The sequence below is a fragment of the Pecten maximus genome, chromosome 2 (assembly GCF_902652985.1).
Source record: "Pecten maximus chromosome 2, xPecMax1.1, whole genome shotgun sequence".
Taxonomy (NCBI): domain Eukaryota; kingdom Metazoa; phylum Mollusca; class Bivalvia; order Pectinida; family Pectinidae; genus Pecten; species Pecten maximus.
The window spans coordinates 48179504-48197680 of record NC_047016.1 but is presented as its reverse complement, the minus strand read 5'-3'; the positions used below and the strand labels follow the sequence as shown (position 1 = coordinate 48197680).

General features: G+C 34.4%; 1 pseudogene; it reads left to right on the top strand.

Moving 5' to 3' along the window:
* The first annotated feature begins 2087 nt into the window (after positions 1-2087).
* LOC117343467 lies at positions 2088-8119 on the top strand (annotated as a pseudogene).
* Positions 8120-18177: the final 10058 nt, after the last annotated feature.

Genomic DNA, 18177 nt, shown 5'->3' with positions numbered 1-18177 from the left:
AAGAAATCCTTTTCTTGGCTGTTCAGAACGTTATCCAATGCAAGTATGACGTTATCACCGGACTGAAAATGGGTGCCTGAAAAAGCTTATTTTCAGTTTTGGAAATAGATGAAAGTCTGATTGATCGAGATCAAGTGAATAAGGCGGATGCTCAATTAATTTAAAGCCACAAGCGTGAATGGCTGCCATGGTAATGACAGACTTGTGAACAGCAGCATTGTCCTGATGGAATAACACACCTTTAGTGAGCGTTCCGCTTAAGTTTAATATTTTCCCGTAACTGCCTCAGAAGTGAATTAAGAGAGAGAAAAAATACAATAGTTTGGAAGAAATACTTTTCAAAATAAAAATAAGTAAATGTTTAAGAAATTAAATTGTTAATTACAGGTGCATCGTACAGTGGATATAATGAATGTCTTCCAAATATATAATATTTGAATACGAGGACATGTCAGCTAAAATGTACAATAATTTAGTCAATGAAGTTGGTGTTTGCTTGTTTACTATCAGAATATTTATCCAAGTGACATTAGATAATATCAGGATAACAAAGAAACGACATTATTAGAGCTATTTTATCAATCAAGTTTTAGGGATTATCATTATTTTCTGAATATTTACAGATATGGTGATCTGGAAACTAAACAATGGCGGGAAATTCATGCTCTGTATATGCGTATTCACGGTGGTATTGTACATCTGGTTTAGAGGAAGCAACTTGACAAATGTATTGCCTGTTTGGGCTAAACAAACACTGGTAGGTACTGGGTACTCCACCATCCTCTGTTGGTAGTGGATACATCAAAGGTGTTTAGATATAAAAAGTAAATGGCGTAAGAAGTGAAAGTATATACTTTTTCAAGTTAAATCACGAGGATGTGATATTGGCGAGTGAAAACAAAATGTCTTTTCGGGGAAGGATTATGGTAGAAATATAGGTTTGTTACACATACTATCTTTGAAGGAGAAGCAAAGAGTGAGATATATGGTTTTGTGAACCCACAAAGTCTATTCAGAGGAAAAGACCTAGATACATCATTGGCAAGTTGATACAGTTTCCGATGTGACATGACTTAGAGCAGGCACGTAGCTGCCTGTACGCAGGTACGCAGGTGAATCCACTTAATTTTTCATAAAAAAATGTATCAATATGAAGTCAAATGCACCTTGTATACATAGTAGAACCATATGTGGCACTAACACATCGGGAACAGAAATGAAAATTTAAGTTTACTGGGGGGAAAAAGCCGGATCATGGACTTTGTTTGAACTCCATATCAATATTTTAAAACTTCAAAACTTTCCAAAACTTTCGGACTCGCGCCTACGGCGCTCGTAATTACACTTAATCAAGGGTCCACCTACGCCCATGTAGAGTAAATTGTAAATAGAGAGTATTCAAATGTTGACTGTCATTTGGCAGTGCCTGATATACTTTATATCATATGTTTGATTTTTCTAGAGCTGGTCACCCTCTGCTACAAGCTGATTTTCCTAGAAAGGATCTTGCTTGTTCCTGGGTGAATACACCTCTTTACTATATATTTGCGATATTTGCTATTCAATTATATTATTCATATAGTATTTTTATTAGTTGGTATTCATAAGCAATATATAACGTGGCCGGGGTTGTGTGCAGTAATCTTACCAATGTCACATTGTATCATTAAATTTCGTATCTACATAATCAATTACGTGTTTATTTGTTGCAGAATTTTGAACAAGAGGTCGTAAGAGCAAAAAGACCCTCACATACTTTTCATATTTGCTAACAATTACGGATATAACGATATTGGATATCATGGATCCGAAATAAAGACACCTCATTTAGACCGGCTGGCGAAGGATGGAGTACGGCTAGAAAACTACTATGTTTAGCCAATATGTACGCCATCGAGGAGTCAACTTATGTCCGGCAGATATCAGGTTTATTGTACATGATGAAACATATATTTTTAAAGGGGCGTTCCTTCGTTCGGACGTTAGAAATGTGCAAAATTTCTATTGATAAAATCTATGCCCGAATGAACATTATATGAGTTTTTGTGCCTACCAGTAATGAAAGTAACGCCGAAATGTAAAGAAAAATGACGTTTCCTACACATATACCGTCTGCTTTTGCGGTTATTAGTGATAATTCGGGTCGAATTGAGAATTTCTATGATTTAATACTCGAAGGTCTTTGGTATCCCTTGAGAGTAAAACTACCGTATCAATTTAAAGATGATTACTTTTACTACTTGGGGGGAAATACACATTTCCCATTAAGTTTCATTTTGGCGACACACACTTTATTCAAAAGAAGGAATGTCTTTTAAAACATTCCAACCAAGGTCACTTCTAATGAATATTTTCAAAATGAAAACAAATATACTTTCATTGGCACTGTTCGATAAATAAATCGGAATCGTCAAGAGTTTCATGCAAAACAATTAATATTGATAAATTGTTCCTTGAAAAATGAATGGATTTTGGCTGAAACGCCTATAGATTTCTTCCATTTAAAACGCACACTGGGTTACAACATATTGCGGGGAATATGCCGAATGCACTACCACGTGATAGTCCTACACTTCCGGAAAAACTACGAGAAGCAGGCTATTCTACACACATGATTGGCAAATGGCATCTCGGCTTTTACAAAGAAGAATTCTTACCGAACAACAGAGGATTCGATTCGTTTTACGGTATGCTGTAAACGACGTTATGTATAAGCATTGAGATATAACGTTGGGTGTAGAATGAGCTGTTATGAAAATAAGTTAAAGTATAAGCATTTAACTGTTTTTGTATGGTATTTATGATCTATTTGAATGGCAGAGCTTTGCAAAGCAAACAACATAATGTGCGTTTGCACATCATGATTTGTTTGCTTGCAAAGCTCTGGCCTTCAAATATATCATAAATACAATACAAAAACAGTTCAACGCTTATATTTACATTCCTTTTACTTTTTATTTAAAAACTATAATTCATATTTAAAATTCATAATTTCCGCCTTACCGACAGTCAGCAGATTTTTCGTCAGTCGTTAGAACAGCCGGAACATGGTCGCGTGTTTTTTGGCAAACAAAATAGTACATGGAAAGTAAAAATAAAAATTAGAAAAAACCTCAATTTTGTTAATCATTTTATTATCAACGTAATGCGCAAATGGCATATTTTTTACAAATAATGTAGACAAAATAATTAGTCGTTAATCTTAATTAACCTGGATGAATACGCTGGTAAGTGTAGCGCATGATGGATGGTATTTAAACGTACATCAATGCCAGAGCTCTCAAACAGACTATATAGTGGCAATGCCAGACAAATGTAAATATTAACATTATTTACATTTAACTTTAAAGCTACAAAGGAAATGACAATGAACCCTCCAATATTTCATGATTTACATTAATTCGATTGGTTTAAAGTAAAGCTGTGTCTAACCTAGTTTTGCGATTCAGTTCAACTTTGATTCTACGTCATTAGCGTTGACCTCAATCACTGCATGTTTGGTAATATAGTGTGTGCTATAAACCGCATCTTATAGCAATGATTTGTAGCAAATGTTGTGGTATAACTTTGATTTACAGCGCATGCTATGTTATAACAATAATTTACAGCGCATGTTGAGGTATAACAATGATGTACAGCGCATGTTGAGGTATAACAATGATGTACAGCGCATGTTGTATTATAACAATGATATACAGCGCATGTTGTGGTATAACAATGATATACAGCGCATGTTGAGGTATAACAATGATATACAGCGCATCTTGTGGTATAACAATGATATACAGCGCATGTTGTGGTATAACAATGTTTAACACCACATGTATTATCAGAATTTTACACCATTTTCATGTAGAAATTTATCACAGTTAAGGATGTTTTAAAAAATAAATGTATATACATGTACATGACTTCCTTGAAAAACAAAAACAAAAAATGTAAACTCTAGCCAGAAGACAGGCCATCATTATGGGAGCTTTCAGAACTTTAAAACTTCATTGCATCTTTTTAATACTCTCTGAAAAAAACTTATACCATCAAAACAGAATTAAAAGCAAAAATAAAGAATATACATTAAACATATATGACCTTACATGATGTCCAATTAAACAAGTTTCAGCTCATACATTGCATATTTTATCACATTTCTTTGCACATTTTAGAGAAAATATATTTGATCTTGCCATTATATAGGTCAATGTTCCTATACATTGTCATTTCAGTATTGTTACATTCGTTACACATAAAAGTTTCCCTTGCTCTCTATACATTGTATATAGGCTTCAACTTAGGTTATCTTTTACGTAATGAGTATGTTTTGTCTCCTTCTCCCCATAACAGGGATCTTGGCAGGACAAGCAGATCATTACAATAAAACGTATTGATATGATTTCTGTGGATACGACTTCCGGGATAACAATGGACCGATTAATCCAGTTCCCATGGAATATTCAACCCATTTGTATGCCAGACGTGTTGCAGACCTTGTCCACAATTACCCGTCAACAAAGGTAAGATGTGACAAAACAACATTTAAATATACGAAAGATTGCATAGTTTACTGAGAAATCGTTTTAATCCTTAGATGCTGCAGAAATCAGGGTAAATCAACAAGTCACGCATGCTTTTGTTTTACACGCCATGTTTAAAGTCCCGAGGACAGAGTGATTGAATTACCAAATAATTGCTCTTTTTAATATGGACTGATCATTTGTTATATATTTAAAATATGATGCGTTGTGTATATTGACACGTTCGAACTTGATAGTGTATCCATTTAGCTTGTTGTAATGCCTTGTCCAATAAGCAATTTGTTGTCTGTTGTCAGTTCATCAAAATTATGAAATAATTGTCATGTGTGCATCAACATTAATCAATATAAAATAGCAACGCAATAGCTTAAGCTAATTGTCTCATTCTAAAAAAACAACTCTTGCATTGATGGTCTGATCTTCTTAACGTTTTCTTTGTAAATGATTCAAATCAAGCATTATCAAGATCGTTATTGTTTACATTGGTAACCAAAAAATACTGCCAATAATTTTTCAGATCTTCTTCACACATATCATAACATGTACTTAAAAGGAAGTCAAAAGTTTTTCTTTTTTATACCTTTAAACACAATATATTAAAATGAGAGAAAGCGTGAGTGGAAGGTTGTTTGTTTGTTTGTCTCTGTATTCCAAAAAAACCCAACCAATCCTTTTTTTTTCTATTCATCACTTGATACGTATTGTACATCTTACCGCTGTAATGATATGTCTGTATTATTATACCATGTAATATAATGTACCTGTATGTATACTATATGTAAAAGGATGAATAAAAAAGATTTCAAAACTGAAAAAAAAATACTGCCATCACAATGTATCCTGAACATTTATGTTCGCACTCTCCAGAAGGTTGTATCAGCAGTTCTCAGACAAAACCATGAAGATGTCACCGATTAAGGAACCAGTCACTTTCAGACATAGTACATTTCAATGCAGAAGTCGAAGTATCGGCACAGCCTTTAACTTTTATTCTCTTAACATTTAAAGATTAGTATTTGAAGATTTTGAAAGCTGAATAAAACATGAGCTATCATCATCCAAGAAAATAAGTCATGAAAGTCCAGTCATATAAGATTTGTAGTGGTCCTGTAGTCCCATAGTTGTTTAGGTCAACCTGTGGCATTTGTATTATTTCAATAATTGATATCAGCATTTGACGCTAAACGATACATAAGACGGTGTGTCAGTTGATAGCAAAGATGTTTACCTTGCAGGAACATCGACTTTTGATCAATTTATATTGATCGTACATCTAACATCCCCATCAACTAAAAATGGACTTACACCTTGGAAGAGTGTTGATTAAGCATTTAGAACCACTGATATGCTAACACAATGCATGACACCTGGATTTTTTTAGTACAAAGAAATGAATATCTTATTAACCATATTTCCACCAAGGAAAATACTCTACCGAAGCTAAACTTAATGATAGGTATAAGCATTCTAGGCCACAAAATAATTATATTTTGAATGATATTCCTTAACAATGTCGTCTTTGGATTTTTGAAAAAAAAACAAAACAAAAAAACACAAAAAATAAACAAGAACAAAAAAGTACAGGGACAAAAAGAAAAAAAGAAAAAACACAGATTCTATTTCGTGGTAATCTTTAAAATGGCAGCTGGGTGTTTACATTTTCCCTTTTATTAATTATTTTTGTGTTGAGCAATTTTGATTTGGATGGCTTTTTTTTTGAGGGGGGGGGTATGCGTTGGATAAGATCGATTTGTACCTCATTTGTGTCGAATATACTTTCAAAATTGAATAAAACAATTCAATAATATCAATTTTACAAAGAAAAATAATGTTTAAAAAATGGCTTTGATACTAAAATATTGTTAGTTTCGTATTCCTATGGGGTGGAATATTTCCGAAAAAGTATGATTTCTTACGTGGAGAAATATTAAAAACAAAAATGACGAAATTGATTGTCAACATAGAAAAAAAATATTAGGCTCAATTTCTCTGGGGTCATGGTGACTTATATAATGACACCATATTATTCACAAGTACTTCATCAGTAAATATGTCGTTTCTCAGTTACAGTAGAAAACAAATATCGTAAATGAGTTTATCATCGAAGATTTAGTGGGTAATATGCTCACAGTTCATAAACTGTTGATTTTAGATGTGCTAGTTCAATACTGAATAAGTCAGTGCTATTAATCTAGGAAAACAACTCCACAAGCTTTTTTTTTTTGAAACCAAGAAATTTGAGAATGTTTCCACGGTACAGTTCATAGAAGTCCGTTAGCGGTAGGTAATTAATATGGTCCGTGAATACATTCGCCAATGACCTATAGCATGTTCATTGGAGTCTAGACATTCTTTTCATCTTTTATATTTACAAATTCGAATAAAATTCACATTGACTTTCTCGATCGATTGTTAATTTTTTGTTATTCCATTTCTACAGCCGATGTTTCTTTATTTGGAGTTTCAAGCTGTGCATGGCCCACTTGAAGTTCCTACACAATATTCAGAACCCTATTCCCATTTGCCCGATTACAACCGGACAATATATTCAGGTAAGTAGTCTGTAACAGTTTTATCACTCACCAAACTCTGCCACGTCCAAACGTTCTTCTAGAACTTTCTCTATACATTGATCCATTATGGAATTTCTGTGAATGGAAAACACATGTGATAGTAAATAACATTTAACGAAATAAAGCAAAATTGACGCATTGACATATATTACTTTAATATCTTTGAACACTTTATATTGTCTAATAGGCATGGTGGCTGCAATGGACGAAGCCGTAGGGAACATCACAGCAGCACTCCGAGCCAAAGGGATGTGGGATGATACAATTCTGGTCTTCTCTACAGGTAGAAATTTCTGGAATTAATTTCATGTTCGCTTACTGTAAACGTGGAAATTCACGCGAGGGGGAAATTTGCGCCAATTACGCGGATCCCCAATTACGCGGATCCCTTTTGATCGCGAAAATTTCCCCCATGTTTGTTATTTTGATATTAATTTGAGTATACTCGAACTACAAACGAAGGTGGGTCAATCTCAAAAAATACCCCCACGCGTATAGTTTACGAAAATATCCACGTTTACAGTATCTGAAATGTCGCGAGTAAAACATTTAATTGTCAATTAGTTTCAATTACAATGTAAATTCTATGTAACTTGCTTCGATGATGACAATTAATTTATATGGCTTCATTTATTTGTTACATCTCAAAAGTGTTATTATACATGCATCTTAAAAAATTGATATGCTTGGATGTTTGTATAACAGCATAAACCATTTATATGTTAAAACTGTATCAGTCTTTGTTGGGGAACTAATTTTATATAATGGTAATGCTGTAATTGGCTAGTTTGGAAATAAAATCATGCTTTTTAACAATAATATATTTTAGACAATAGAGGCAGAGTGGACCTAGGCGGAAATAATTGGCCTTTACGAGGTTGGAAAAGTTCCTTGTGGGAAGGAGGAGTGCGTGGTGTCGGATTTGTCAACGGGAAACAATTGAAGAACAAAGGCACAATTTCCAAGGAAGTCATTCACGTATCTGACTGGTATCCTAATATACACAGAGTTTAATATAATGTAATAAACGTATTAAACAATGTACTATTGGTAGGTCCAGCGATATTAACCGATTGTGTTGGTTGTACATGTAGTTATTTTGTATACGCCACGAAATGAACCTTGTAATAGGTTATTAGTTTTTGTTTAAGTAACTGGGAGTATTATATTTTGTCTCGTCTCTGTGTTTGTCCGTCCGTCCATCCGTCCGTCTCTTTGTTCTCACTATTGGTCCCATAACGAGCAGATTATAATGACATTCGACGGTTAAATTGAACATAATTTTGAAAGGGTTGATTGGTCTAATTGTGCAGAAAGCATCATTATTCCTAAATAGAAAAACAAGTTGTTTGGGTTTTGGCTTGACATTAAGCTGTACATACATAAAATCTAAATGTTCGAATTTTTAAGTTTCAATTTGCTAAATATTAACTACATTTGAAAAAAAAAAAAAAAATTCGCAGAAATAAATTAAATTGTAAGCATCTGTCTCCTTAAATCAAATAGGTTTTTTGGCATATCTAAACCATCAACAATGACCACATTTGTAAATCTATATCTTACCGAAAATCATGACTTTAACATTACCTGTAAATGCAATGAAATATACATCGTATCAGGTCAGGCTTACAACACTATAATACATGTTAGGGTGAATACAGAGTTATTGTTTTAGGTAACGGAAGCTGGATACCAGCGCCTGGATCGTCCTTTCAACCCCGTCCAGATATCGACGCAGGTAATCCTAAAAAGAATATTTGGTTATTTGATATTATTAAAGACCCAGAGGAGAGAGATGACTTACATGAGAAGCTTCCAAAGATCACAATGTTGATGATGAAAAAGCTACACCAAGCAAATTCCACAGCTGTACCCTGTAGATATCCACCTGTTGACAATCGGGCTGACCCCAAACTTCATGACGGATACTGGGGACCCTGGCTATAGAGATTTGTCACTTATTTAATTTTTTCATACATGTATTATCTTCTGAACAACGAATGTAAACTGTACAAGCTAAATGCATATACTTAGCCTTAATATCAAGTTCGTGTTCACTATGATTCCTGTTTTTAACCTGATTTTGTAACAGAATAGATTTGACTCGGTATTCTTGAAGCAAAACACCCACTTCTTTGAAGTGCAGAAGAGTGACTACACGGATATATTTACATTCTGTGTTGCATTTGTCTATATGTCGTTAAAAAACGAAATTGTATTCATGAGACTGTATACTCCAATTGACAGTGATTCGTTCAGCTATCATCAAATATTGCTCATTGAATACACTATATATATATATATCAAAATATATTAAGAATTAAGAACGCCGATGTGGCGCAGCGGTATAGGCTGCGGGTATTTCTGGCTAGGCGATTGGGTGCCGTAGATCGTGAGTTCGAGGCCCGGTCAGGACAAGAGTCAAAAAGTTGTCTTCCTTCGTCATTTGTGTTGCTAAGTTATATATATATTTATTAGCACAATGTATCATATACACAATGTGTTGGTGATCCGAAGATATAGATTTGAATTTCCTGTCGTAGTTGAACCGAGAGAAATATATATCAAAATATATGATATAAAACCATTCTATGTCTACGTCATTAATATGTGTTGTCGGTACATATCATCTGTGTATCTTATCATCAATATGTGAAGTCGCTACATATCATCTGTGTATCTTATCATCAATATGTGTTGTCGCTAAATATTATGTGTGAATCTTACGAATATATGACGTCGCTACATATTATCTGTGTAACTTATCATCAATACGTGTCGTCGCTACGTGTTATATGTGTATCTTATCATCAATATGTGTTGTCGCTACATATCATCTGTGTATCTTATCATCAATACGTGTCGTCGTTACATATTATCTGTGTAACTTATCATCAATACGTGTCGTCGCTACGTGTTATATGTGTATCTTATCAACAAATTGTATATTCGCTGTATATTGTCTGTACCGTCAATATGAAAACGTTTAAAGCCGTTGAACCCTAACGGTGGACGATGGAAGTATAACACTATTGCGAACGGTATCAATAATACATTATCGAATACAAATACACCGTGGCTTCTGAGAGTAAAACGTGTCCTCATTGGACATTTCGCTTAAATTAGGCGGGGTTTCATGGACACCAACTTGCTGTGCACGTGTATCCGGCTGTGTACACGGGTTGTTCACAGTACGGAGAATTCGAACTTGCAGTATTTGCTTAAATTACGCTATCCGTGTGATTGTGTTTACCAATGGTTGACTAGTAACTAAGGAGCTTCTTTCATGTTAAAAAACATATTTTACTCATTCGAAACAAGTTAACAACGTCGCTTCGTCTTGAATAATTCAACTGTGTGACAAACTTTTTGTAAACCACACCTGTTAGGCCCCAGCTAAATATGATCATTTGGAGCCGTGCCAAATTGGTATTAATGTGAGATTTAACTGAACTTACATACACGCGCATAACAGCCTTGGTCGCGAGGTAAACTGCAACTTCAGTAAACGAAAATCAATGCCGATAAAGATCGTAGATTTAGTTTCAACAGTTCTAGTCATGACGGTACACAAACACGTCGGGAGTAGAGACAGTTCTACCTGCATTCTGAATTCGATAGGCGGAACGACAAACATGATATCCTGTCGCTATTATCGTTTCTTTAGATAGTCCAAGCCCCTAATTTCTGTCGTTATTTTGGTCAATGGGCGCATGCGTGAATACAAAATCATGTGCCGAACATATGTTTCATTTCCCGGTGTTGTCAACATTTTCATTCGAACTCCTACTCCAATCACGGCCCTCGTAGCACGAGTAGAATGCGGATTACTGGTTGTGTTAGTACATTCAATACAATCAACACTCATTCAGGGTAGGCAAGTACTCTTGTCGTCAACAGATACGGTTCAACGGCACTAACTCTATATATCATCAGATATTAATGTGACTTTGGGCACTACAAGATAAATGGATGACATATAGATCTGTATAATCTAATTTAAATAGCAGATCGAAAATTATTCATGTTTTCGCATTTCTGTGTTTGCGTTGATATCTCGATTATGTATATAAATTATTATTGTAGTTTGCTGTTTTATTACCTACATAAACACTTCCTACAGTATCCGTTCCTCGTCCTACACTCGTCCACCTTAAGCTTTATTTCAGACATTTCTTGTAAATGTATATACATAAAATATCTGTCCTATTAAATATTTATTGCTGCTGAAATCGGTGTGCTTTTTGACTCAAAAATAATATAAATGGAACTTTTAGGCAGTAACCTCTCGAAAAAAATTAACAGAAATTCCACACCGATACAAACTGATTTGTATAGCAACGTGACATTTAAAGATTACTCATACTATTGCCGTCTTGGAGTGGATGCTGATTGGTAGAAGTTTGCTCAGGCATTATTGATAGTATCCTACAAGATTCGGTGTTTGTCGGTGGAACTTATCTAACAGATTCTATCACAATTAAAAGTGAGGGCATTTTGTTATCACGTTGATAAATTACCGTTAATAATGGACGCCCATATGATATATATTTGAACAGACCTTAGCAAAATTAAATTGTTGGGAATGTAGCTTTTTAAATAAGAAATATCCCAATTTCCAATGATAAGTCGGGAAAAGCCTGAATACATTTCTTGTGTCCTGAATAGTTCTTTAATCAACACAGAAAACCGTCGACTAATAAATAGGTAAACATATACCTGTAACAAATTAATGAAGTATATAAGAGAGTAAATTATACATACACCTAGTTACGAGAACATTTGAAGGTGACAGTGAAGTATTGAGTTACGACTATTACAGTGTATATGACTATGCTTTATAAAGTGACTGAGGTGATCAGGATATAGGATATTAAAGATATAATAAAAAAAAAAAATTCCTCCATGTCGAGGATTGTCGCGGCGGGTTCGTCGTGTGGAACCGCTGCGATCACCATGGGAATCTGCTACGAACCAACCGCGAGCCCGCCGGCTTTCTAAATGACCCCAAATCGTTATGTCTGTAATCGTCAGCTAAAATATGTGTATGCTGCAATAAATACAAATAGGATACGTTTATTGAATGATATCATATGATATAATGAGAAGTGTACACAAACTGACCAATGCTCAACATTTTATTCAAAATTAAATAGCAATTTTTTGCAAATAATAAAGAGATTTGGAGTTGGTTATCGCTTTTTCTTGTAAATCACTAGAAGGATTTTTTTTTTTCTGAAAATCCATCGGTAGGTCCTTTGTCCCCTAGATTTATGTTTTAGTCTTGCCAGGAAACGACTGGCCAACGGGCGTCCTTCTTCGATTATCAAAATTGGAGTTTGTTAGCGCTGCATAAATAATGAAAAGATATTTTGCAAATTTGATGTCGTTCGTCGTCCGTCAACATTTGCTTATCCCAGGAGCAATATCGTGATTCGGGATTTAATAACTTTACATTGTCCTTCAATAACATATCGGATATCCTTTATCTATAGAATGCATCCAGTCTTTGCATCTCATTATGACATATATGATAAAAGATATAATATATAAGATACATTACACATAAATGAATGGGAAGTTCGATTTCTACCGTAGGTACTAATAATCATATATCTGATTATTTTAGTATACTTTTCTTCTTTATAACAAAAAACAAACAATGAATTTGGATTTAAATGACCGCAGCCTCATTTAATATGAAACGTATACAACCTCAGAATATGGCGAGCAGGCTTATCAATTTATGAATTCAGTATGACAATGGCCGCAGCCAAAACTTAGTATTACAAGTGCATGCAAAGGCAAGGACCCATGCTAAATGTCTACCCGCAGGTACCCGGACATAAAGCCCCTTGCCCTCTGACCTAGCAGATTTTGCCCGCACTTGTAAAAATCCGAAACCACCTCTCGCAAGAGGAACCAACATCTCCAGCCTGGGGAAAACCATAATCCTGCCTTTATCTCCCAGGATATCACGTGGCAAGCATTACAAGATCAGGATTATTATGTTTAGACTTAGCACTGGCCTGCCAGAAACTCCTAGGATACCTCCTTAGCAAGATTTAGTCCCCCAGGGTAAACCATAGCAAGACTATTGGCCGACCAGAGCACAGTCTAGTATACTTAATACCACCAGAATTAAATGATATGACACAAAAATTATAATTATATGCCTGCCCGCCATATCCTGCCCTGAAATAAAGACTGCAGCATAACAGTATAGCAATCGCGATCGTAGCCAATACACAGTATTACAAAACCGCTGACCCGCGTTCCAGTCCTTATGCCGTAATGTAATTGCCTCCCTTCACCAAAATTCAAAGTCACTCAAGATACATAGATCTCATATGGTTGATGATTGGACCCAATTCACAGAAAATGTTGTTACACTCAAGTCCCATCCACTTGCTGATTTTCCACAATAATCAAGTACTGAAAGAGTTAAACTCGACAGCAGAAAAGTGGTAATATAACACAAAAGCGTTCAACTTTCAAATGCATTAAGTAATAATTAAATATCAACTTTGAATGTATGCGTATAACTTTGTATCTGTATATCAGCCACAGATACGTATACACCGTCAGCGGTAAACACATGTATTAATACAACATAAGAGACCTTATTTTATTAAATGTAAACTTACTTTAAAATTGAAATACTGAATTATTTGAAATAGGGCGGTGTGAAAGGGGTGGATGGTGGGGAAATTTAATACTAAAAACCGGTTGTTATAAGAGTGCTGCTCATGAACGTGTCAAGTGCTACGAGATCTACTGAGAACTGATCAGCTTCATGCAGGATACTCCCGATATACCTTTACATGGAAAATGATTAATTAAACAAATATCAGATGCAATAGGCATGAAGATAATTTGTGCCTCCCTTATCGCGGAGGGGTCATCAGTTAACCTTATCTGACATATACAAACGGCCACCGAGACCGGTGCCCTGACATCTATAAAATTTATATCCCCCTATACTGACTAATGGCAAGACCATCTGTAATTGAGAGATAACTGAACAGCCATTAAATTAACCTTTGATATCCGGGTCATTATTTCACTCTTTACACTCGCCCTTTACTCAAATCTATTGATCGAAAATCCAAAATAAATTTGTTTAATTATATATTATTAATTAAACTGTATTATTTTAGTATACTTTTCTTCTTTATAACAAAAAACAAGATTATTAGTGATCTTTAAAGTGATATTCACCATATCCTAAGCTTATATTAATAATGTTTTTCATGAAATTATCACAAAACAATCTACCTATGTTTTTTTTATGGAAATCGTACAATATCTATAATATCACTATATATCAACTATATCAAAAAACATATGATAATACATTTGTTTGAAGTCTGTATAGATCTAGCCAAGTGTATTTGTGTACATAATAAAATCGACAAGAAAGAAGCCCTACATAGCTATGACATTGCGCTTTCAAACGATACTATAGAATCTATATTCAAATAAACCTTAATTTCAGGATAATCAACTGTGTAGAAGTGTTTTGTTTAATGATTAACATATTCATATATATACATGTATGCAATTCCAGATAATATAAATAAATATACCAACAGATTGTTAGCTTCGATAGACTATTGAAATACTTTACATTTAACAGAAGGAAAATAGTTTTGCACTTGTGCTGTAATAACTTTATCAGTAAATAACATATTAAAAACAACCTAATCTTTAGATTGCATCTCGATAGCCAATTGGCAGAGTACACCGCTTCCGTATTTTCTGAGAAATAGCGATAACAAACTTCAATGGTCCCTAGTTATGCATATTACATTTTGTGACCGATCTGAATACGACATGGCCGACAGGTAGCCGTTTTGGATTTTAACAATTGAAGTTTGTTATCGCTATTTTACCGAAGGTACTGAAGATCTGACATGGAACTATAAAGATTATTCAATGGTGAGCGCCAAGCTTCCTCTTTTATGTTCTCATGGATATTTTTTCGCTGTTTTAATTATGCACATGTAATAACATATTTTATTTTATTAAAAATCATATCGACATTAACGTATTGTATGGAATTAGAATTTTGCATCCGGCCTTTCGTCAGTATTAAAGAAGCAAACACAGATTGTATATTTTCGAGTGATATTGGAGGTTTTTGAGAAGTTTGGCGGCCCTTTTTAAAAATCCCTATTTTAAGCGATATAAACATCATAAAATTTTCCTTGCTTCCGAGAAATTGCAAATTTAAATGAATTTTGCTCTTAAACGTGTTTTCTCTTGAAAGATGTTTACGTCCAAGAAACGACAGAACACTAGTTATGTGTAATGTTTTTACTGTGTAATGAAATGTTGTCAATATACTGGAAAGTGACATGTTAAAAAGAGTAAAACACTGTTTCCATCTGTCTTCACTTTTACCCACAAAAACAGCAGTGCATCCTTGTGGTGTAAAATGTAAATACTAGCGTCAATTGAGGAAAAGCAATGTGAAATAATTTCTTTTGTTCTTTTCCAACCTGTCTATGATTTATAATCTTCGTCATCGAGAGAGGAGACACACAGACTAAAGGAAGACTTCGACTCCCTTATGTTTTAGCCGATTTCCTGGTTATAATGCCTCACCTAAAGACAACTCTACAACCTGCATATTAACACACCTACTCTCATTGAGAGAACGGTATTGTATTAGGTGTTTGAAAACTCCGTCATACGCGATCTTTTGAATAGGATAGCAGCGATTTAAAAATATATTTCAAATCATGGACATATAGGTTATTTTGATCATTTATAGAATGTAAACAGTAATGGAAAAAGAAAAAAACAACAACAACAAGAAACAAAACAAAAAATGAGATTGGGGTGAATGGGATATGTTATTGCAAGATTTGTTTAGTGACTATCGGTCATGTAATAAATCTATTTAACGTCCTAGTTATAATTAACAGTGATGGTCATTTAAAGACGTGGCCTCCATTTGGCGGCATTACTTTTATGCGTTCTACGGTTTGTTCCATATTACAAAAGGCACATGTGAACATAAGTATGTTGAGTGTCACAGGGTGGTATGCTATATCCGCTATCATTCAACAAGATATTGGGGCAACACTCACAACGAAACCAAAAATAAACACTTTGCAAAAAATAGTAAAAGCTTTGATATCTTGGCGGGATTAGGGAAATGATCAAACTCTATACGCTAAACAATTTTGAATGGACTAAATAAGTCACACATTCAAAATATCATTTGTTCATAAAAAACGGAGGTTTTTGTCACAAAATTCTTGAAAATAAATATTATCGACAGTATTATGTCACTGTTTTAGTATTTTGATGAGTTTTTGGTTCAAATTTTATTATTTCGTTTAAGTAAATAATGATTTTGTATCTGTTTTGTGACTATCTGCGTTCTTAGTCTAGTAATAAAATTACGTTATAATTTATCAAGGCAAGTGCTAGGTGACGCGTTGTGTGTGGAGATGTTTTTCAGAGAGAATGGGAAATGAAAAATGAATGAGAAGGCAGCATTCTGCGTATAAACAACGAAACATCAATGATATTGATTCATTGGAAATGCGTGACAAATAAAAATATAGGAACGACTACTTGAGTTTTCAGTAAAGTACATCCCAGAATAACCTAAATCCCAAACACACGGCCTTGTGTGATCCATATTGATATACTGATAAAGACAGCGTAAAAGCAAATATCTCATTCTATGTAAATAGTATGCTATGCATTTCTACTTTTTAATCTAGAGCGTAACAATAATAGATTCAGTGTGTTGACAGTCTGTGTTTAAAGTCAATCTCAACAAGTATTGCAGGACCGTACGATACTGTCGACAGCATTTACATTGCAGTCGGCATAAAATCGAAAACCTTAATAACAGGGAATTCAGAAAGTGAAAAGTAAACCGATTTTGAAAATTATTCTACATTACAAGTTATACATAACTCCTTTGCTGTCGTAGGTCAACTCACTTGATATGAAGTTCAGAATTTTGTTCCGGTCTATGAGTAGGTCATTGACTGTCGCGTGTGCCCCACATGCAAATGACACACGTCTCTGTCACAGTCGACCTAATTATAGGAAACGGAACTTCATCGTGGTTTTAGATAATGATCGCGTACTTCAAACTTACCTTGTACCATAAAATATCCGATTCTAGTACAGAGTTAACATTTATCCTGATTGACATGCCGAGGAGCAGGAAATACGTTACAGGGAACAATATGCACATTAAAAATATTTAAATTAAACGACAAACGGACAAACGTTTGATTTACTCCGGATAGCATTTTCTTGTTTATATTTTATTGCTATATAAACACGCATCATTGATATCGATCGTGGATGGACACAACTCAGTAAAAGTCCGTATATACGTTTAGTTTACATTTACCACCGAACAAATTAGACCATTATTTTATTTATTATTTTCAATTCTTATATTGTAATATACAAGTTCATGTTGAATTTGCATAATGAGGATGTTGGAATTATAAAACATAAAAATGTGAAAAGGTTATAATGTAACATAAAAACAATAAGATTTTATCATTTTAAAAAGTCAAATGATTTCAATTAAGCAGTCTTTGTGTTGATTATTTAATTATATACAGTTTATCCAAGACAGTAATCGGGCACCGAATCTGGAAAGGTTAAGCAAATTACTTAAAATACTTCTCGGTCAAATAAACCCCGAATATCATACATATGATACAGTTTTGCAATGAAGAACAGATAGTTGGGTCCATCCACAGAACATAATGCTAATTTAAACTCCATTTCGATAATTCCAAGTTAGTTCTCGCAAAAAACTCAAACCAACCAGACACCGTCGCCAGTTCCCGGTTTTCTCCCTCATAACATTGACACAAAAAACAGACGAATAACACAAAAAGAGATATTCTGGAGGCATCGACCAAGCCATATGTATCACATACGAATTTCATACTGTATGGGAGACCGTCACAGGCTCACTGTTTTCAGCAGTGAACACGTAAACTACGATCCTTCGTCTCGCCTGGCGTCCTTTATGTTCCTGCTCTCATCCCTCCCCATATTCACGCTTCACGCTCCCT